The sequence below is a fragment of the Budorcas taxicolor genome, chromosome 3 (genome assembly GCF_023091745.1).
Source record: "Budorcas taxicolor isolate Tak-1 chromosome 3, Takin1.1, whole genome shotgun sequence".
In the NCBI taxonomy this organism is placed as follows: Eukaryota; Metazoa; Chordata; class Mammalia; order Artiodactyla; family Bovidae; genus Budorcas; species Budorcas taxicolor.
This window is the reverse complement of record NC_068912.1, coordinates 9,177,602-9,201,836: the sequence shown is the minus strand read 5'-3', so window position 1 is coordinate 9,201,836 and position 24,235 is coordinate 9,177,602. Positions and strand designations below refer to the sequence as shown.

The 24,235-nt window shown below is 44.0% G+C and overlaps 1 pseudogene; it reads right to left on the bottom strand.

Annotated features, from left to right (window-relative positions):
- Positions 1 to 4,104: 4,104 nt before the first annotated feature.
- The window catches only part of LOC128044829 (intelectin-1-like), a 28,862-nt pseudogene continuing 8,731 nt past the window's right edge, over positions 4,105 to 24,235 (bottom strand).

Genomic DNA, 24,235 nt, shown 5'->3' with positions numbered 1-24,235 from the left:
TACTTATTATTTAGCTTCCTCAGATCTTAGGTGGGGCCAGCAGAATCTTCATTGCATTATGAGGGATCTTTCATTGTGGCACACAGGGTCAGAAGTTGTGGCATGCGGGCTCTCTAGTCGTGGCATGCAGGCCTAGTTGTTCTGTGGCATGTGGGGATCTTAGCTTCCTGACCAGGGATCAAGCCCACATCCAGTTCATTGCAAGGTGGATTCTTAACCACTGGACCACCAGAGAAGTCCCAGGGATGCATGTATCCTTTTGAATTGTAGTTTTGTCCAGGTATACACCCAAGAGTGGGATTCTTGGATCATATGATAATTCCACTTCTAGTTTTCTGAGAAACCTTCACACTGTTTTCCATAGTGGCTGAACTAACTTATATTTCCATCAACAGTTTAGGAGGGTTCCTTTTTCTCCACAGTTTCCAGGATTTGTTGTTTGTAGACTTTTTAATGATGACTGGTGTGAGGTGGTACCTCATTGTAGTTTTAGCTGCATTTTTCTAATAATTAGTGATATTGAGCATCTTTCCTTATGCTATCTGGCCATCTGCATGTCTTCTTTGGAGAAATGTCTATTAAGGTCTTCTGACCATTTTTCTATCAGACAACTTGTAATAAACTATAAGACTAAGGAATATCCAGAGCAAAAACAGGGATCACTTCCTCTGACTCTTCTGCAGAAGAAGTGAAGTTTTTCCCAGAGGCCCCAGCACACTTTTCGTCAGGTCTCATTGGGCAGAGACAGGACACACACCTGCTCCTGAGCCAGTCTCTGGCCAGAAGGCTGAAACTACGTTGATTGCCTCAAACAAATCATCAGATGACGCTGGTGACCATAGAACAGAGTCTGCGGAGGCCTCCATTCCTGAAATGGCCTCCTGCCCTTTCCCAGTCCTGACTGTGTTAAGTGTTGGCCCCCTCCAAGCCCTTCCCCACATTGCTGCCAGTAAGGGTCCTTGTAAACCACAAGCTCCTCCACAGTCCTACTAAGAATACATATGGCATCAGCTGGAGCACCAGGCTCAACCTCCACACCATGCAGTTGGATCAACTACCAGCTGTGGCACAAGCCACTCTAAACCCAGGGGCTTAACACAGTGACGACCCTTTCTTTTGTTCATGAGTCTACAGTTCAAGCAGAGCTCAGTGGGGACAGCTTGTTTCTGCCACCTTTGGTGTCACTGGACATTTGAAGGCCTTCTCACTCCTCTCTTCCCTCAGTGACCTTCCCCAGCACCTCAACTGTGCCTTCTCCCTTCCTACTCTCCCTTCCTCTTTTCCTCCTTGCTTTCCTGACCCCTTCTACCTTTCCCCCTTCCTCTTTCTCTGGCCACCCTTGTCCCCGTTTCTCATAAGCAATCAGTTGTCATCACTCATTCAGCATCCCACCCTGGACAGTGCACCATGGGACCTGGGATAGATTTCAGATCAGGCCTCTGCCTCCTCCATATCTCTTCAAAAATTATTATTAAGAGACAGGTAGAGTGATCACAAATCACATAGCTTCTAGTTTTTGTTTTTTTCTCAATCTCTTCAATTTTTTCCCTAATCTTTATCTTTCTGAATTGGCAGCTCCTAACTCAAGTCTTAGTTAGCACTTTCATTTTTGCCTCAGGCTTTCATGTATGGAGGACCCAGGCTAAGACAAATAGCACTAGAATTGGTTCTGGAAACAGGCTGTCAGGATGGGCTTTAGAGTCAAGTGGCTCACACATCTGATAGGAAGACTAACCCATTGCTGCTGGTCTCAGGGATTCTATGAACGTCTGGTACTTGCCCCTCTGTACCTTTCTCTTCCCCATTTTGTGCCTTTTATGAGTTTTAGATCAATTTCTCTCACAATGAACTTCCCTGTGAACCAGAAGATAGGAATCAGGGAGAGAAGTTAAGAGGGAAACTGTAGACCCAGCAGGGAACATTAGAGCACTGGCCATGAAAAGGGATAGACAGAGTGAGGGAAGTGTGAGGGGGTGGGGACTGTAGCCCCCAATCTTTCCACTACCGGACAGCCTAACCTGGGGAGACAAGGAAACGTTTGAGACTGGATTGTGTCTGGGAACAAGCTGGAACTGTTGAAATGTACAGAAGAGTTAGTAAGAATGTAAAAGAAGGATAAAAATTGATTCTGGTATATTATTACTTTTGTGAATTTAAATCCACCATCAATCATCAGTCCATAGAAAGATAATTCAAAATGTACCTTAGGCAAAAGAAAAACTGATGTGTTTACATAGAAAGAGAATAGTGGGGATAAAAGCCCTGACCTCTGCCACCCTTTCCAGCCCAACCTCTCTAAGTGAATTGTTTATGCTTTATTGTTAAAAAAAAAAAAGAATAACAAAAAGAATTATAAAAATTAACACAAATACAGGAAAGGATATAAGGCATAAACATACAGTTTAGTAAATTATAAAAAAGCAAAGACTTATGAAACTACCATCCTGCTTAAGAAACAAAAGGTTTCCAGAGCTCCAAAAATAGTACTTCCAGATAACAAACCCTTTCTAAGTCATACCTTGGAGCTGTTTTGCAGATACTGAAACTCCACCAGGTGGAAGAAGTTAACTGTATGCCAACCGCAAGCACACTGACCCCAGACCAGCTGGAACCAGAAGGTGGATGATGCTGATTCCCAGTAGCCTCACCATCAACCGATTAGATGAAAGTCCACTTGCTGATCCTGCACCCTGCAACTCCCTTCCTCACCCTGTCTTTAAAAACTTTTCCCTGAAAGCCACTGGGGAGTTTGGGCATTTTGTGGGCATTAGCAACCTAAACTTGCTGGGCACTTGCAGTAAATGTTGTACTTTCCTTCACCACAGCAACCACGTCAGTAGATTGGCTTCCCCACACACAGGCCAGCAGACTCAAGTTTGGTTTTATAACACCTTGACATGAGGAGAGAGAAAGAAGGCAAGAGGTAACAAAAATGAGGAGAGAAAGAAAGAATAAAGGAGAGAAAAATGAAGTCAGGAATGTGCTAGTAAGGGACAAAGATTTACTAAGGAGGTGAAAGCAAAAGAAGATACTAGAAAAAGAGCAAACACAGGTGACTCTTGAACAATACAGATTTGATTCGTGTTGGTCAACTTATATGCACGTTTCCTTGACACAATACTAAACCATCCATGACTCACTGAATCTGCAGTTGCTGACCACAAACTCAGAAACCGCAGATGTGGAGGAACCATGGTACAGAGGGCCAAGTATGAGCTTTTCAACTATGCAGGGGATTGGTGCCCACAGGTTATTCAAGGGTCAACTATATATTAACAGTAGATGACCTAGTACCATACAAACCAGGTTTAGCCAAGAACAACCACAGGGCTTTCACTTCGCCCTCCAGCCAGGACAGCGTCTGCCCAAACCAAAAAAAAAAAAAAAAAAAGCCCCAGGGCCTCAGCTGTGGGTGCAGTTCTCCCCTCAGAAGGATTCAAGGGGCAGACTTGTAGGACTCAGCCTTTCACGTGGGGATCTGACACTGTCTCCCGGTAGATTAGGTCGAAATTGAGTTGACTTGGAGGACTCCCAGCTACTTTTCAGTGAATTTCTTGGTATTGTGAGAACCCTCCCCAACAAACACACACGTTGCAACATGTACTAGAATCATTGCAGGGACACTTCCTGAGTGTCAAAGCTGGAGGAATAAAGGAAATGGACAGCTGTGACCTTAATCTCTTTTTTCCTACTGAATCTAAGTAATCTATTATTCTTTAAGATGTTTATATTGAGGACTTTACCTGATTAGCTAATAACAGTATGTTACGAAAAATTCATAAGAATCATTTTCCTCTGCCCTTCAGTCTCACACTAGTCTCCAGAAACGGGCAAACTTGTGTTCAAGAACTTGACGTTGCGACTTGAAGTTTGAAACTCAGACTGTTCAAAGAGGTATTCACCAGAATGAGAGGTGTTGTTTCAAAACGTCCCTTCAGGTCTTCAGGTCTTGGCCAATTTGTAAATAGACTCAAAGAAATTCAAAACCACAAAGTGCACGAAGTGATATGATTTATTCCCCTCCCCTCCTTGTTAGCATTCTATTTTTTCCATATCTGAGGGTCTGGGCTTAGGAGCTGGGTTCCACGTCTCACACCACAGCTCTCAGTGGTAGAACAGGAGCACAGCTGCCTCAGTGATCTCCCGGCTGAAGCTATAACCCCAGTGAGCTCCATACCCATCCCAGTCAAAGGAGGAGAAATGCCCACAATGCAAGGGACTGCTCTCTGGGAAGAATCCTCCTCCACTGAGGCAGTGCTGGGGGGCAGGGAGAAGACACAGCGAGGAGTTGGCTGTGGACACACCAGTGAGCTCTTAATGGTTGAATCCCCTGTAATTTCGGGCCTTCTCCTACTTGGTCTTGACCCCTCCCCTGCACAGAGCTCACTTTCCAGTGGACTCTGAAATCATGCTCTCCTGAATTCCTTTTTACCTTCTTTCCCTTTTATTCTCAGGCCCCTCAGCTCGCCTCTTTTCCTTAATCAATCCCCCAAATGCTATTCCTCACAGCTCTGTCCACTTCTCACTCTCCCAGTGAGGCTCGTCCTCTCCCATGACTTTTGCTAACACCAGCATAATCATGCATTGTCATGACGCTCCTAAATTTCACAGGGCAGTCAGCTATTTTCTGCATTTGAAACCCCATATCCAACTGTCTCAGGGATGTCTCCACCTACATATCTTTAGATCTAAAACTCCACTTGAGCAAAACAAAACTAATTCTCTCTTGCTGTCCTTGAATCTATTCCTCTCTCATCACACATCTTAACTGATAGCATCCAGTCACCCAAAACAAAACCCTGAAGTCTGTTCAGTCTTCTTCACATGCCATCTCCCATATTCGTTTAATCATCAAGAACTGTTGATTCTACCATCTATGCACCCATCCTCATTCTTTAGGCTTTATCAACAACACCCTAGCTCAAGTCCTCGGTGTCTCACATCTGCACCTTTACACCTGCCTCATGGTCTGGTTGACTCTTGTTTCCCTGCTCTTGAATCCATGTCCCCCTCCTTGTTAAACCAAGGTCTAAATCAGGTCACTAATCTGGTCAAACTCCTCTGATGTGTCCCATTACCTACAACATAAACTCTATGTCCTGAACATAACGCAAAAGCCCCTCCTTGCCCTACTTCCTGCAAATATTTTCAGCTCTTGATTCTACACCATGTGCATGCCATGATACAATATACACAACAGCTCACTGCCCCCTCAACACACCATGTCTATCAAATCCCAGTGATTTTGAACATGTTAGTCATTCATCCTCAAAGGACACTATTTGCCCCTTGCTGCCTGTTGAACTCTACACACATCTTTTGACATTCACCAAAAATGTCACCTTCCTGCAGAATCAACTGTGTGCCATTAGGAGAGGTACAAGCTCCTGTATTGCCTCCCCAGGGCCCTTTGTTTGTGTAGCTATCTCAGGTCATACCACATGAGATTGCAATCGTGCGTTTACAAATCTGTCCCTAACCACTTGAGTTCGTTAAGATGACTCTGTCAGCTTACAGTTCTAATACCCAGCACTTTGTAGGTACCCTCCCATGTATTTTTGAGTCAGTACATACAGGGGTAAATGCAAATGGGAACTTATGAACAGAATAAGGATTCATGGAATCCAGAGTAGGGGGGGAACACACCCAACCCCACTCCCAGGACCGACACACACATTATCCTCCAGATCAGCATCTAGGGGCCTTGTCATGAGGGCACAGCTGCCTCTTTCTGACTGACACACGGACAAACTGATCATTGCAGGGGGAGGTGAAGACGTCCTTGACTTCAGGGTCGCATTTCTCAGACTGACAGGTGTGGAAGGAAACGTTGTGAGTGAGCATGCTCGTCCTTAGAGCTCTGACTCCCTTTTCCTCCTGCCCCTCCAGTCACAAAACGTCCCTCAGAGACACTCCAGCTGGCACACCTCTGCTGCTCACTTCTACAAGACTGAACATACAACAAAAACATAAAGATTCTAGACGTTAGTAAGAATATTAGATAATATTTTTGTGATCTCAATATATGAAAATACTTCCTAAACACAATATAAAAGTACTAATCATACATGAGAATATAGATAAGTTGTACTTTGATGAAGTAAATTATGTCTAATGGTTAAAGGTACAAACTATCATTTATAAACTAAGTTCCTGGGGATGTAATATACAGTATGCTTCCGACAGTCATAATATTATGGTGTACATTGAAAAATTATAAAAGAGTAGATGTTAAAAGTTTTCCTCAGAAGAAAAAAGAATTTGTAGCTATGTGTGGTAGTGGATGTTGACTAGACTTATTCTGATGATCATTTCACAATACATAAAAATATAAAATCATTATGGTACACACCTGAAACTAACATAATATTACATACTGATTACATCTCAAGTTAAAATAATAGTAACAATTTTAAAATTACGTCCACAAAATACCAGCGAAAGAAGAAAAATGCAAGCTAGAGAGACATACACCAATATACCCCAGAAGGGGTTGTACACACAAACACACACACACACACACATAAGCCATGATTCTTCCCAAAACCCACGAACTCAGTGTTGCAGCCAGTGATTCTCATTCCAGCACACAGGGCATGAGCTGCTCTCATTGTTAAACACCCTGAACTGGACAAATCCTTCAACAAATTCTCCTGGAAAAGAAGAGGCAGAGAAAGGCCTAAGTATTCAAAGGATGAACTGAAAACAGCTTCCTTTTGACCAGCCCAGGGATTCCCTAAATCAACAGGTCAGGTGATAGCCCAGCAGTCCAACCTGCTTGGATGAAACCCAGCACCTCTGTGGACAGCAGCTGCTACATCCTGGCTCTGAACTTTGCTGGAAGAGACCTTCCTCCATCTGGAGTAACAGGACCAAGGCTCGTGTTCACAAGAGTCACTTGTCTGCCTAAAGCTCATAGGTGAAATTAATAATCCACTGAGAGATCAGCAAGAAAACATTCAGAGGTCCAGCAGGAATAAGCAATTATCAGAAGTGGTCATCTGTTTCTGCTAGCACACTTCTCATCCAATTACCATGACGTTAACATAAAATGACTCATTTTCCCACCAAAAACTTAGGTCTGTGCCTTCTTTAAAATAATAGCTATCCATCATTTGTTGTTCAGTCACTAAATCATGTCGGACTCTTTACAACCCAATAGACTGCAGCACACCAAGCTTCCCTGTCCTTCGCCGTCTCCCAGAGTTTGCTCAAACTCATATCCATTGAGTAGATGATGCCATCCAACTATCTCATCCTCTGTTGCTCCCTTCTGTTCTTGCTCTCAATCCTTCCCCAAATCAGAGTCTTTTCCAATGAATCAGCTCTTCCCATCAAATGGCCAAAGTATTGGAACTCCAGCTTCAGCATCAGTCCTTCCAATGAATATTCAGGGCTGATTTCCTTTAGGATTCATTGGTTTTATCTCCTTGCTGCCCAAGGGACTTTCAAGAGTCTTCTCCAACACCACAGCACAAAAGCATCAATTCTTTGGCACTCAGCCTTCTTTATAGTCCAACGCTCACAACCGTACATGACTACCGGAAAAATTAGAGCTTTGATTGTACAGATATCTGTCTGCAAAGCGATGTCTCTGCTTTTTAATACATTGTCTAGGTTTGTCATAGCTTTCCTTCTTCCAAGGAGCAAGCGTCTTTTAATTCCATGGCTGCAGTCACTGTCTGTAGTGATTTGGGAGCCCAAGAAAATAAAGTCTGTCACTCTTTCCACTTTTTCTCCTTCTATTTGCCATGAAGTAATAGGACAGAATGCCATAATCTTAGTGTTTTGAATGCTGAGCTTTAAGCCAGCTTTTTTACTCTCCTCTTTCACCTTCATCAAAAGGTTCTTTAGTTCCTCTTCACTTTATGCCACTAAAGTGGTATCATCTACATAACTGAGGTTGTTGATAATTCTCAGGTAATTTGATTTCAGTTTGTTGATTCATCCAGCTTGGCATTTCACATGATGCACCCTACATAAAAGTTAAATAAGCAGGATGACAGTATATAGCCTTGACCTACTCCTTTCCCAATTTTGAACCAGGCTGTTGTTCCATATCTGGTTCTAACTGTTGCTTCTTGATCTTCATACAGGTTTCTCAGGAGACAGGTAAGGTGATCTGGTGTTCCCATTTCTTTAAATATTTTCCACAGTTTTCTGTGATCCACACTAAGGCTTTAGCATAGTCGATGAAGCAGAAGTAGATGTTTTTCTGGAATTCCATTACTTTTTTTATGATGCAGTGGCTGTTGGCAGTTTGATCTCTGGTTCCTCTGCCTTTCCTAAATCTAGTTTGTATATCTGGAAGTTCTCAGTTCAAGTACTATTGAAGCCTAGCTTGAAGGATTTTGAGCACTACCTTGTTAGCATGTGAAATGAGCACAACTGTGCAGTAACTTGAATATTTTTGGCATTGCCTTTCTTTGGGATTGGAATGAAAACTGACCATTTCCAGTCCCATGGCCAATGCTGAGTTATTCAAATTTGTGGGCATATTGAGTGCAGCACTTTAACAGCGTCATCTTTTAAGATTTCAAATAGCTCAGCTGGAATTCTAGCACCTCCACCAGCTTTGTATCTAATAATGCTTCCTAAGACCTATGTAACTTTGCACTCTATGATTTCTGCTTCCAGGTGAGCGATGACACCATCATGGTTTTTCAGATCATTAAGACCTTTTTAATATAGTTTTTCTATGTATTCTTGCCACCCCTTCTTAATCTCTTCTCTTTTTATTAGGTCCTTGTCATTTCCATCCTTTATTGTGCCCATCTTTGCATGAAATGTTTCCTTAAAGAGACCTTTAATCTTTTCCATTCTGTTGGTTTTCTCTATTTCTTTGCATTGTTCCCTTAAGAAGGCTTTCTTATCTCTTCTTACTATTCTTTGCACCTCTGCATTCAGTTGGGTATATTGTTCCCTTTCTCCTTCGCCTTTCGCTTCTCTTTTTTTCTCATCTTTTTTCTGAACAAAAATGTTCAAATTACTGCACAATTGTACTCATTTCACATGCTAGCAAGGTAATGCTTAACATCCTTCAAGAAAGGCTTCATCAGTACATGAACCGAGAACTTCCAGATGTACAAGCTGGATTTAGAAAAGGCCTCCTCAGACAACCATTTTGCCTTCTTGCATTTCTTTTTCTTTGAGACGATTTTGGTCACCACCTTTGGGACAATGTTATAAACATCCGTCCATAGTTCTTTAGGCACTCTATCAGATCTAATCCCTTGAATCTATTTGTAACTTCCACTGTATAATCATAAGGAATTCTATTTAAAGCATACCTGAATGTCTTGATGTTTTTCCTACTTTCTTCAAGTTAAGCCTTAAGTTTACAATAAGGAGCTGACGATCTGACCCACAGTCAGTCTTCTTTTTGCTGACTGTGTAGAGCTTCTCCATCTTTGGCTGCAAAGAACATAATCTGATTTTGGTATTGACAAACTGGTGATACCCATGTGCAGAGTTGTGTTCCGTGTCATTGGAAGACAGTGTTTGCTATGACCAGTGTGTTCTTTTGGCAAAACTCTGTTAGCTTTTGCCCTGCTTCATTTTGTGCTCCAAGCCCAAACTTGCCTGTTACTCCAGTTATCTCTTGACTTCCTACTGTTGCATTCCAATGCCCATGATGAAAAGTACATCTTTTTTGGTGTTAGTTCTAGAAGGTCTTGTAGGTCTTCATGGAACTGGTCAACTTCAGCTTCTTTGGTATTCTATTCATCATTACAAAAACAAATTTTTCTCACCACTTGGCTATTTGTTTTTGCCTCTGAACTTTAACTTACCTCTTTCCTTAACTATTATAAGAGTCATACAGGGTACTGATTAGGAAGACTGAGCTGGTATCCTCTACAATGGAGAAGAGTAATACTAACTTCATTCTTTTCTCATGATGATTAAATGACACAAAATCATGTTAAGTTCCTATATTATACTGTGGTACATTGTATGTGTTCAATAAATGCTAACAATCGTTAACTGTTGCTAGTTACACTTTCCCTAAGAGAGCAGGGAAGAGCTGATGACGTGGGCTTGGGAAGGAGGTACTCACGCTGACCATCTGGTGAGTAATAAGATGCAGTTTTATCAGCAGCACCAAAGTCATAGTCAACAGGAATGGCCGGACTATTGTCAGTCTAGCACTTCCCTGCTCCATATTTCATGAGGTATTTCTAGAGACCAAAATATAGGTTGTGTGAGGACAAGCAGGAGATTTAATACCCTCAGGTGTCATTTTCAGATCAGCTTTAAAATACTAATTCCTCCCCACCCACCCGCCATCATAACTATGGCCAACAACCTCGAGTTCCTCTCTCTTCCCCTATATGCTTCTTCCCTTGCTTGGCTCAGAACTCCCAAGAGAGGTGGACTGTGAGTTCACTTGACCCAGAGGGAGAATAAAGAGCCAAGAACAAGCACCTGCTAGGGATATGGGACCCAGACCAGACTTATTATCACCCAAAACTCCTAGCTCTCAGCTCACCAAAAAAAGTGCCCCCAACCCAGCCAGCAGCCCCAGGTACCTGGTAGAGTCCAAACAGATTATGCCCCAGGCTCTGGAAGAAGCCTGTGTTGGTGTGGTACCTCAGCAGGGAGCTCTTCCTCCAGTGCTGCAGAGGGGACTTGTTGGGCACGTGCCAGATGCCCAGGTCCCGAGCTTGAATGTCGTAGTAGCCAGGGTTCTGCAGAGGGACACACACTCAGCCTGACCAGCCCAGGAGGTGCTACCAGCCAAAGACCCACACACACAGTCCTCAGTGGAGCTGAGAGCTCAGGTCTCCAGGAGGCCAGGTGCCCAGCAGTGCTCAGACCCCCCCACCTTCCAGTAGATGATGAGGTCCCACCACCCAAACAGCCTTGGTGGAAGGAAACTGTGATTCAAGACTTGGGCTTCTGTCTGTCATCTTCTCCAGCTCCACCTCCAGCTCCCCGTCTCCCACCCTTCTTCCACATGCTCTGCTCCGGCCGCACCCCACTTCCCACCCTTTCCACCTGGGTGCTCAGTACCTTGTAGTCATCACTGGTGGCGGCCTCTGCAGCCCCAAACATGTTGTAATTGGCCCAGTTGCCGTCTCCCTCTGGGTAGTCAGCCCTGTTGCCCTGCTGACTGGACCAGCGATTGCCCACCGTGCATTTCCCGAGCATGCGGTTCTCATGCACATTGGCCACCAGGGTCCAGCCACCACCCCCAGAGGTCGTGTCACAGAAGGTCTGGTAGATGACACCATTCTCAGTGCAGAGGTGATATAGGCCATCTGCAGAAGGAACCAACCCAGAGACCCCCCTTTCTGAGACGACAGCGTCTATCTCAGGCCTCACAATCAGAAAGACTCTGGGAAGTCAGCAATGTATCCTGAAGGCTCTCACACATACCTGCTTATTAGAAGACAATTCTCTATGTGTCATCTAAGAGCAGAAACACTGACTGCCTTTGTTCAAAGCTATCTTTTCAAAGACTTTGTAGAGCAAATATCCAAGAAGACAGAGATGATATCTCCCTCTGGATAGAGCCTCCTTCTGACCACTCAAGGCCTGATAATCGCACCCAACCACATCTCAAGTCTACATCAGGATGTGGCCTCTGCAACTCAGAGCAAAGGAGAGGCATGGTCACTGGCCATTTTATGAGATTCAGATTCCCTAAGTGTAGAGTTCCCTTCCTGGACCTAGCCCTAAAGGAAAATAAACTTTCTGATATGAATTTGGAATTCCAGTTGAGCTGTTTCAAATCCTGAAAGATGATGCTGTGAAAGTGCTGCACTCAATATGCCAGCAAATTTGGAAAACTCAGCAGTGGCCACAGGACTGGAAAAGGTCAGTTTTCATTCCAATTCCAAAGAAAGGCCATGCCAAAGAATGCTCAAACTACCACACAATTGCACTCATCTCACATGCTAGTAAAGTAATGCTCAAAATTCTCCAAGCCAGGCTTCAGCAATACGTGAACCGTGAACTCCCTGATGTTCAAGCTGGTTTTAAAAAAGGCAGAAGAACCAGAGATCAAATTGCCAACATCCGCTGGATCATGGAACAAGCAAGAGAGTTCCAGAAAAACATCTATTTCTGCTTTATTGGCTATGCCAAAGCCTTTGACTGTGTGGATCACAATAAACTGTGGGGAATTCTGAAAGAGATGGGAATACCAGACCACCTAACCTGCCTCTTGAGAAATCTGTATGCAGGTCAGGAAGCAACAGTTAGAACTGGACATGGAACAACAGACTGGTTCCAAACAGGAAAAGGAGTACGTCAAGGCTGTATATTATCACCCTGCTTATTTAACTTCTATGCAGAGTACATCATGAGAAACACTGGATTGGAAGAAACACAAGCTGGAATCAAGATTGCCGGGAGAAATATCAATAACCTCAAATATGCAGATGACACCAGCCTTCTGGCAGAAAGTGAAGAGGAGTTAAGGGCCTCTTGATGAAGGTGAAAGAGGAGAGCGAAAAAGTTGGCTTAAAGCTCAACATTCAGAAAATGAAGATCATGGCATCCGATCCCATCACTTCATGGGAAATAGATTGGGAGATAGATGGGGAAACAGTGGAAACAGTGTCAGACTTTATCTTTTTGGGCTCCAAAATCACTGCAGATGGTGATTGCAGCCATGAAATTAAAAGACGTTTACTCCTTGGAAGGAAAGTTATGACCAACCTAGACAGCATATTCAAAAACAGAGACATTACTTTGCTGACTAAGGTCCATCTAGTCAAGGCTGTGGTTTTTCCTGTGGTCATGTATGGATGTGAGAGTTGGACTGTGAAGAAGGCTGAGCGTGGAAGAATTGATGCTTTTGAAATGTGGTGTTGGAGAAGACTCTTGAGAGTCCCTTGGACTGCAAGGAGATCCAACCAGTCCATTCTGAAGGAGATCAGCCCTGGGATTTCTTTGGAAGGAATGATGCCAAAGCCGAAACTCCAGTACTTTGGCCACCTCATGTGAAGAGCTGACTCATTGGAAAAGACTCTGATGCTGGGAGGGATTGGAGGCAGGAGGAGAAGGGGACAACTCAGGATGAGATGGCTGGATGGCATCACGGACTCGATGGACATGAGTCTGAGTGAACTCCGGGAGATGGTGATGAACAGGGAGGCCTGGCGTGCCACGATTCATGGGGTCACAAAGAGTCGGACACGACTGAGTGACTGAACTGAGCTGAAATGAACTTTACCAACCCTATCTGTCAGTCTCCTTGGAAAACCCACTACATGTACAGATGTCTCCTGTAACATGATCCAAACCCTCAAAATTCCCATTGGAAATCTACTTGGCTGGACGCTGGAGTCAAATCAGACAGGAGTGGTGGGCACAGCCCTCCTGATCTCCATAACTGGGATCTGCTTAGCTAAAAAGTAACTGAAAGAAGAGGATACTGGGTTGGTTTATGACTCACCATCTGCCTCACTACAACTTTCTTTGATTTCCTTGCCGCTTCTGGGAAGCAAAGACAGGTATGGAGCACATTTTTCGTCCACCCAGAACTTCTCAACAGAAGGGATCATTGCTAGAGGATGGGAGAATAATTCCCATTAATAGTCAGATGCTAGTCACACCAGCTTTCCAGGTCATCAGCTCCCAACCCTCTCCTACTTTACAATTTTATCACTGGACTGTGAGGCCCCAGAGGTCAGGATTCTCACAGCTAAGAATACCTGACCACAGTCTACTACAGGCTTAACACTTGCATTCTTTCGCTCAACGGTTTAAAAATGAAAACTGTCACAGTGCCTACTGCAAGGAAGGGAATTGGGGGGATGAAGACAAGACTAGGTTGTTCCCTGGACACAGCCCTGAACACCATCTCCTTCTGGGAATCCCAAGGCCAAGGCCATAGGAGCAGGAGCCGCTAGAAGGAAGCACAGTCTTCACCACCAAGGCTCCCCTGAGCCCCCTCAGCCACACGCAGAGGTACAGATGGAGCCCCAGGACAGGCCTTAGCTTCAGGCCAAACATCCAGAGAGACCAGCAATCAACACTAGGCCACAGCTCATGTAGGCTGCAAAGTGCGGCTTCTCTGCATCTCCACGACTCCCCTCTGGACCAGAACATCAGCATCCAGCCCAGCTCCAGCCCCTCTGCTCCACTGTGCACCTGGGTGAGCTCATGAAACGGCTGCTCCTGAGTGACCTACCTGCACCCCGCCCTCTGGCGGCCAGAGAGAGGAACAGCAGGAGGCAGAATCTGGCACCTGGCCCCTAAGAAGAAAACGATGCACGACATCATTGGCCGATCCATCATTTTTCATCTTCCCATCCTTGCTGCCTGAACTTTCTGAGTAAGGAAACCTCAAATGGGAAGTGATGGCCTCCTGGGCATTCTCAAGCCTACTGGAACACACCCAACCTCGTCCAACCCTCAAATCCTTAAGGGCCCACAGGCTCCTTTCTCTCAAACTCCCCATTCCTGAGACCAAGAGCAGACCTGAGCTGGCCTTGTGGCTCCCCACACACTCGGATCTTATCTCAGACTCCGTGCAGAGAGCTTCCTCACAGCACGGAGAGCTCCCTCCTTCCTTCCTCACAGATCCCAGGGACCGCGAGTTCCCGGCCAGGCGGAGTCTCAGAGCAACTGCCTCTGCAGAGAGTCCTGACCTGAGTGAAATGCTGAGCCTCGTGGAGAGAATCGAGTATGTGGGCCCAGCCCACTCTGGGCTGCAAGCCCCGCCCTCAAGCTTTCTTCCCTTGAAGGTTCCTGACGCTCGGCCCGGCAATGAGAAGAAATGAGTGACTGTCTGGAGGGGCAGGAAGCAGCACTCTTGGTCACACAGATGGCACTCACCCCATGAGGGCGAGCCCTGCAGGGTCAGAGCACACACAGTGTTCCCTTCCGTAACAGACTCTCGGGATGGACGGGACCTCACGGTTCTCCCCTGCAGCCTGTCCTGCTCCAGATGTCCAGTCAGATGCCCCAGGGCCTCACACACCTCCGTCAGGTCGTCATCCTTCCAGTCTCTCCCGAAACTTCTCCATGAAGTCCGCCCTGACACCCCCACCCCAGGCAAGGCTGACGGACACTCCCCTAGCCTAACAGGGACTTCATCACCCGGATTATGACATGTGCCTCACTGTCGTGTCATTCTGTTTTAATTTTGAGGCTAAAATAATTGAAAATTTACAGAATATTGCGAAAATAAGAGTAGTGCAAAGACGCTTCTACCTAGATTCACCTATAGTTTGTGTTTTACCCAATTTACTTTAGCACCTGTGCCTTCTCTCTATGCGCGTACACAAACTCACACAGGCTTTTTCTTTAAAAACAAATTGAGAGTAAGTTACATACATGAAGGCCCTTTCCCTGGATAAATCTGTGTTTTCCTAGTAGGGATTTCTCACATATAACCACAGTGAAATGATCAATTATGTATCATTAACTCTTTTTAACGTAACAGGTGTTTTTCTAGGGTCCACTAACCTGGGAGTTCTACTCAGCTCAGCTGGCATTCATCAGACTGAATTTCTCTGCTTTCATTTCTTTCCATTATTAGGAGATTTCTGTCCACACTGAAGCCCATATTCCCTAGGGGATGTTTTACACCTGCTGACAACAGGATTTCCCCATTCCACGCCCAAGCCAGCCCAGTTCCTTGAAAGGAATCGATGTCAAGGATTCAGAGCACTGACAACTGACCCTATGACACCTCATTTCTGTCACCTCTGCTGCTGGGGCTGCTCTCGGGGTCAGATGCTGATGTTCAGGGCACTGCTCCCTCTCATTCCTGGGCCTCCCTCCAGCCCCACATCTGTCTGATGTCCAAGGTGCAGGAGCCATCGTGCTTGTTCAGTGCAGAGGAAAGCAAATGCCTTGCACACATATAAACCACTATCTAATCCAAGGCCTGGAATGTTATTAATAACTTACACTTACCCGTGCACTCTACTACATCACAACCACCTGAATTTGTTTTCAGAGAGGACAGAGTTGGAGGGAGAGATGGAGAGAGGACTGACCTGTCTCCCATACATCTCTGCTGTTTGCTACAGCCATAGGGAAATGACCACTAATACAACCACTTAATCAGGCAATTTCTCAGGTAGTCATCCGGGTTGTTCACTGTGATTAATTCCCTTCTTTCGGCCCCTCTCCTCTGTGAAGTTAAGTGGGCCATGGAACTTGTGCTAGCCAAGAAATGTGAGCAGAATGGGTCAGTTTCAGGTTGAAGCCTTTACCAGGAAGGGCACAAGTCCACACCATTCTTTTTTCCAGCCTCAGGAAATGACTCCATAAAATATGAGGCCCTGGCTTGGTGGTATGTTCATGTCTGATGAGGAAACTAATCTTCGAGGTTGGAAGGATGGCATTCTGTGTTCTGTTTTGGGGGAAATGCTAAATGTGTTGCCTGTGGTATCTCAGGAGGTGTGTGATGTACAGACTGCACCGGGGCTTTAAAGGAAGACCTCAGGGAAACAATGTCAGCACTGTGTGTCAGCTGCCTTGGTTCTGTATTACAAAGGAGAGGGTCTGGGAGAAAAAGTGGTCTGTTTTGCAAGCAGAAATGAAAGCAGTAACAAATTCTGGGTCTTCAACAGGTAAATGGTATGGAAATTTTCCTTCATAAATCATCTTCAATCAAAGCACACACATACACACACACACACACACACACACACACACACACACACACACATGCAAGCATGATGTATTTGGGGAGGGATATATATTGTTCCTACATGACATATCAAACTTATACAATTTGACTAGCAAAATTTGTGAAAATAAAGCAATATATTTGGATGAGTCATCTTCCAGATGTTCAGTCTTTGGGCATCAACACACGGCATTAGCCTCTGCTGAATACTGTTTCTAACATGGGAGTATTTAGAATAAGTGGCCAAATGTATATTCAGTGATCTCTACCAAAAGGGTTCATAACTACTGGATGAGATTTCAGTAGCCCAGAAAGCTCAGCCTGGGAAGGCGGGGTTCTGACTGCAGTACAAGTTGGGCATATGCTGACGTTCTGAAATAAAGTGTGCTTAATATCCAAAAGGCTAATATTTGGGGTAAAATAATCTGTATTAGTCAAGGCTATGGTTTTTCCAGTAGTCATGTATGGATGTGAGAGTTGGACTGTGAAGAAAGCTGAGCGCCGAAGAATTGATGCTTAACTGTGGTGTTGGAGAAGACTCTTGAGAGTCCCTTGGACTGCAAGGAGATCCAACAAGTCCATCTTAAAGGAGATCAGTCCTGGGTGTTCTTTGGAAGGAATGATGCTGAAGCTGAAACTCCAGCACTTTGGCCACCTCATGCGAAGTGTTGACTCCCATGCTGGGAGGGTTTGGGGGCAGGAGGAGAAGGGGATGACAGAGGATGAGATGGCTGGATGGCATCACCAACTCGATGGACGCGAGTCTGAGTGAACTCGGGAGTTGGTGATGGACAGGGAGGCCTGGTGTGCTGTGATTCATGGGGTCGCAAAGAGTCGGACACGACTGAGCGACTGAACTGAACTGAACTGAACTGAACTGAACCTGTATTAGTGTCTTTAAAAAATGTGAAATCTGAATTTATATATCAGTATATATCTCGAGGAACACTCTGCATTAAAATTTCGAAGTGAATAAAACTACACTCCTGTTTTTAAAAGGCACCATATCTGTTCCTCACTTAAAAGCCCATCCTGATTTTATCCCAATAAGTACACTAGCATTTCAATTTACAGAATATCACAGTGTACTGGAATACTGAAAGTTTGTATGTAAAGAAGGCTGAGAGACAAAGAATTGATGCTTTCAAATTGTGGTGCTAGAGAAGACTCTTGAGAGTCACTTGGACAGCATGGAGATCAAACCAGTCAATCCTAAAGGATATTAAGCCTGAATATTCATTGGAAGAACTGATGCTGAAGCTGAAGCTTCGATATTTTTGGCCACCTGAGGAGAACAGTCAATACACTGGAAAAGACCCTGATGCTGGGAAAGATTTAGGGCCAAAGGAGAAGAGGGCAGCAGAGGATAAGATGGTTGGATAGCATCACCAACACAGTGGACATGAGTTTGAGCAAATTCCAGGAGATAGTGAGGGACAAGGAAGCTTGGCTTGCTGCTGTCCATGGGGTCACAAAGAGTCAGACACGACTTAGCAACTGAAGAACAACAACAATGGGGTACTGAAAACTTGCTTTGTAGTCACAACATCCTGGTTGCAGACTCAGGTTTTAGAGCTGCGTATAACTCCAGTACTTTGGCCACCTCATGTGAAGAGCTGACTCATTGGAAAAGACTCTGATGCTGGGAGGGATTGGGGGCAGGAGGAGAAAGGGACGACTGAGGATGAGATGGCTGGATGGCATCACAAACTCAATGGATGTGAGTTTGAGTGAGCTCCAGGAGTTGGTGATGGACAGGGAGGCCTGGCGTGCTGCGATTCATGGGGTCGCAAAGAGTCGGACAAGACTGAGCAACTGAACTGAACTGAACTGATAGTCTATTATTCCAGTTGTTAAATATTCTTACTCCCAGACATCAGAGGATGTCTTTTCTTAGGTAATTAATCTGGATCTATTGAGTAATTAATTTCCTTGACATTCTCAAAATAGAAAATATTAAGTTACCAGACATGGGAAACCATCAACTTTTACTGAGAAATCCTATAAGAGAAAAATAAATATTTGCATGCCATGTTATCAATTGTATAATAAAGACTTGCCTCAAAATTATGAAAAAATATTGGGGGAAGTGGTTGATTCTGTCACTGGGAAAGGGAGGTAAATCTTTTTTCTCAAAGAAATCATTGACTCCAGTATATGAATAATATCAACTATTTAGATTGTGAGTGGGATGGGGTTGTACTGAATCAAATATTCACAAAGTGTCATCTAAAGATTGTGGCAGGTAATACTTCCAGTGGTTGGCATACATAATACAAAATTCTTTTCCCAGGAACTAGATACATTCATGCTAAAGAACTATATTTATTCTGTGGTTAAGGTCTTTCTATTCTGTTATTGTTAGAATATCTTTCCACTTTGCTATACACCTAAAACTGACACAATATTGTAAATCAACTATATGCCAATAAAGAAAAATTTGTTAATGTCTTTCATGTAAAATTCTATGGATAACAGATGTTTGATTTTAGCTTCTTAGTCTTTAACTGGGAATTTTTTTAATTTGGTAACTTTACATTGTTTCCCATGGAAGTAAATGAATTTTATGTAAGTGGTAAGTTTATGACTCTGTGCTGATCCTAATCTAGCCCTGAGAAGACCAAAGTCCTCATCTCTATTGGACAAAGTATTTGGGCAGAAGCACCACTAAGCTTTCCTCCTAAAGGAAACAAAAGCAACCCTAGGGAATTTACAAAACAAGAAAAGATCCGAACTTGGCAGGGAACTCTTCATTCCAAGAAGCTCATAGAAGGAGAGAAAGATAAGGGAAAGCTCCTTCACCCTTTAGAAGGAGAATGCAGGGGCTGTTCTATTTTGGCTACTAAGTATCCCACTCCTTTCCCTTTGGGGTTACAGGCTTATTGTAGAACCATCCCTTCTTTCAATTATGTCCATCTTTGCTTTATATATTTTAATGGTCTGTTGTTAGTTGCACAAATGTTTGCAAATGCTGGATCTTGTTATTTTGAACCATTGTTAACATATAGTGTCCTCTGTCTCTTGCAAATTTCCATTCTTTTTGTTGATATTAGTATACCACCATGCTTTCTTTTTATTGTCATTTTCATAGGTTATCTTTTCCCCCTCTCCTCACTTTTATTCACTTTCAACCTCTTTACGTCTTCAGATCTAAAGTGAGATGCTTGGAGACAGTATAGGCTTCATCATAAAAAAAGGGCAATGCCAAAGAATGTTCAATTTATCATACAATTGTGCTCACTTCACACGCTAGCAAAGTTAAGCTCTAAATGCTTCAAGCTAGGATTCAGCAGTACGTGAACCGAGAACTTCCAGGTATACAACCTGGGTTTTGAAAAGGGTAAGGAGCCAGAGAACAAATTGTGAACACCTGGTGTATCATAGAAAAGGCAAGAGAGTTCCAGAAAAGCATCTATTTCTGCTTCATTGACTGTTCAAAAGCCTTTGAATGTGTGTATCACAACAAACTGTGGAAAATTCTTGAAGAGACGTTAATACCAGACTATCTTACCTGACTCCTGAGAAACCTGCATGCAGATCAAGAAGCAACAGTTAGAACTAGATATGGAAAAACTGACTGGCTCAAACTTAGGAAAGGTGTAGAACAAGACTGTATATCATCACTCTGCTTATTTAACTTCAATCAGAGTATATCATTGTAAATGCCAGACAGGATGAAACATAAGCTGGAACCAAAATTAGCAGAGAAATATCAACAATCTCAGATATGCAGATGATATCACTCTAATGGCAAAAAGTGAAGAAGAACTCAAGAGCCTCTTGATGAGGATGAAAAAGGAGAGTTAAAAAGCTGGCTTAAAACTCAGCGTTCAAAAAATTAAGATCATGGCATCCTGTCCCATTACTTCATGGCAATTACAAGATGAAGAAGTGGAAACAGTGACAGAATGTATTTTCTTGGGCTCCAAAATCACTGCAGATGGTGACTGCAAGAGTGAAATTAAAAGACACTTGCTCCTTGGAAGGAAAGCTATGAAAAACTTTGACATCTTATTTAAAGGCAGACATGTCACTTTGCCAACGAGAGTAGCTGTTCAATTGCTCAGTCCTGTCTGACTCTTTGCAAACCCATGGACTGCAGCAAGCCAGTCTTTCCTGTCCTTCACCATCTCCCAGGGTTTGCTCAAACTCAGGTCCATTAAGTACGTGATGCCATCCAACCATCTCATCTTCTGTCATCCTCTGTCACAAGTGTGCATACAGTCAAAGCTATGGTTTTTCTAGTAGTCATATATGGAATAAGATGTGGACCGTAAAGAGGCTGAGCACAGAAGTACTGATACTTTTGAACTACAGTGCTGGAGAAGACTCTTGCGAGTTCCTTGGACTGCAAGATCAAACCAGTCCATCCTAAAGGAAATCAACCCTGAAATATTCATTGGAAAGACTGATGCTGAAACTCCAGTACTTTGGTCACCTGTTGCAAAGAGCCGACTCACTGGAAAAGACCCTGATTCTGGCAAAGACTGAAGGCAACAGGAGAAGAGGGTAGCAGAGGATGAGATGGTTGGATGGCATCACTGACTCAGTGCACATGAGTTTGAGCAAACTTCGGGAGATGGAGAAGTCAGGGAAGCCTGGCGTGCTGCGGTCCATCCAGTGGCAAAGAATCAGACATGACATAGTGACAGAACAACAAAGATTTGGACTAAATACATTTAGTTCCAGAGCTTGGACTTTAAAACATTCGCATGACAGGTATGGGGCACAATAAAAACAGTGACAAGTGAAAACTTTCCCCACCTCAGAGTTCTCGGGTTGCTCTAGGGTGGAAGGGATCACAATTCAAGTCAAGTCGCGTTCTCAGAGAGGTACTCCCTAGCATTCTTTTCTGGGCTTGTGAGTGCTCTGTTCTCCCACAGCTCCTTTGCCTGTCCTCATCTGAGCACTTATCACCTTGCATAGAAATAGCCTGTGGGCTCCAACACATTTCTAGAATGGAGCGCATCTGTTTTCTCTACCACTGCACCCCCCACACGTAGCCCAAGAACTAGCACGATGCTCAGTAGATATTGCTGGAATGAATTCACAAAGGAAGGCAGGAACAGGAAAACTATCCTTATCCATCCACCTCTTATCTGCACACCCTGGCACAGAGGTGAGTCACACACGGGGAAGCACCAACAACAGGCAAAACAGATTCATGTTCCCTGTCATTCTCTGCAGGCAGAGGAAGGGCAGCTGAGAGCAATGAGGGGCAGAGACATCTATGTTTGGAGATAGAGAATGGCGAGAAGAGGCAAGGCAGGTGAAGAGAACGGGGAGAAGAGACAAGGCAGGAAAGAACACCGGACAGAAAATAAGTGCCTGAGGAAAGGCAAAGAAATAGAGGAAGAGAGACTGCAGAGGGAATACCAACGCTTCCCGACCCAGGACCAGATACATCTAGTTTAAAGACAGATAGACATCCCAGGAAACTTCTCTCTTTCACTCCCCCTTCCTCTCTGTTTTGCCCTTCCTCTTCCTCTCTTTCCTGCCCATCTCCTAATTTCCCCAAGGCCCAAGGACTTTGCACTTCATGTTCTAGCCAGTAAGAAATTACTGACACCTGAAAGCAGGAGAAAATTTGGAGGGCGTGCTATCAACAGATTTGCATCCAAAAAGAAAGCACTGGAAGATGTCTAAGGTTTAGTCTTGGATCAGGACTGAAGTTATCCACATCTTGTCTGTACTGATAACACATTAAGGGTGATTTGGCCACTTGGCTCCTTCTCAGGAAGTCCCTGAAGAGGGAACCCAAGAAGCTGTCAACCCCCTTTCCAAGAAGGGTAACCATCATGACCGGCCTCCCAACCCCATCTATCCTTAAGGAGAAATCCCCAACAACCACAGCTCCAATATACCCCATTTGCATTAGTGTCCCCTCAAATTAAACACTTTTTCTTTTCTTTAAGGTCTTCAGGTGATGGACATAAATTGATTAATTCATGTGGGTGAGTTAGGAAAGGTTAGAATAAAATGCTTCTCCTCCGGCCTTAATATTTTGGTTATTTTAAAGGCAATCTGAAAGGAGAATGGAGGAGCGGCACAATCATCAGTCACAATTCCTGGGCCCTAATATCCAAACACAAGAGTAGTTAAAGGAGAATCAACCTGAACAATACACATTCTTTGGAAATGCCCTACAGTGTTCCTGCCTCTAAGGAAAAGCCGTCTCAGAAACACCAAGCCTTGAACCCATGACATTACTCTTGTCTCCTCAACCAGTAACATTCTAGTTAGTAGGTGGGTTGTTCTCCGTCCTGGAATCCCATAATCAGGAGGAGAGCTCTGGGTCTCATATCACAAGGCTCTCAATAATAGAAACAAGCACAGCTGCCTCAGTTATCCCCAAGCTGTTGCTGAAATTAGTTTGAGTCGCACATCCATGCCAACCAAAACCAGAGAACCCCCCACTCTGCAAGGGGTTAGACTTTGGGAAGATTACTCCTGCAGTGACCCAGTGCTTAGAAACAAGGAGGGGAAGATGAGACAATGAGACATCTGCTGCTGCGGCCAATGACATCCAAGTGGCCAAATAGAGTGGACTTTTCGGTCCTCGTTATTCCTTATCTGAGCTCTTTACCTTCTTGATGTTCAGTCCCGAAGTCATGTTCAACTCTTTGTGAATTCATGGACTGCAGCACACCAGGCTTCCCTCTCCTTCACCATCTCCTGGAATTTGCTCAAACCTATGTCCATTGAATTGGTGATACCATCTAACCATCTCATTCTCAGATGTCCCCATCTCCTCCTGCCTTCTATCTTTTCCAGCATCAGGGTATTTTCCAATAAGTCAGTTCTTTGAAAAAGGTGGCCAGAGTTTAGGAGCTTCAGCTTCAGCACCAGTTCTTCCAATGAATATTCAGGATTTATTTCCTTCCAGACTAACTGGTTTGACTCCTTGCTGTCCAAGGGACTCTCAAGAATCTTCTCCAACATCACAGTTCAAAAGCATCAATTTTTTGGTGCTCAGCCTTCTTTATGATCCAGCTGTCACATCCATACATGACTACTGGAAAAACCAAAGCTTTGACTATATGGACCTTTGTCAGCAAAGTGAAGTCTCTGCTTTTTAATACGCTGTCTACATTTGTCATAGCTTTCTTCCAAGGAGCAAGTGTCTTTTAATTTCACACCTATAGTCACCATTGACACTGATTTTGGAGCCCAAGAAAATAAAATGTGTCACTGTTTCCATTATTTCCCCATCTATTTGCCATGAAGTGATGGGACCAGATGCCATGATCTTTGTTTTTTGACTGTTGAGTTTTAAGCCAGTTTTTTCACTCTCCTCTTTCATTCTCATCAAGAGGCTCCTTAGTTCCTCTATGCTTTCTGCCATAAAGGTGGTATCATCTGCATATCTGAGGTTATTGATATTTCTCTGACAATCTTGACTCCAGCTTGTGCTTCATCCAGCCCAGCATTTTGCATGATGTACTCTTCCTATAAGTTAAATAAATAGGGGTGATATATGCAGCCTTGACTTACTCCTGTACCAATTTTGAACCAGTCTGTTGTTCCATGTCCAGTTCTAACTGTTGCTTTTTAACCTGCATACAGATTTCTCAGGAGGCAGGTAACGTGGTCCGATATTCCCATCTCTTTCAGAAAGTTCCACAATTTGTTGTGATC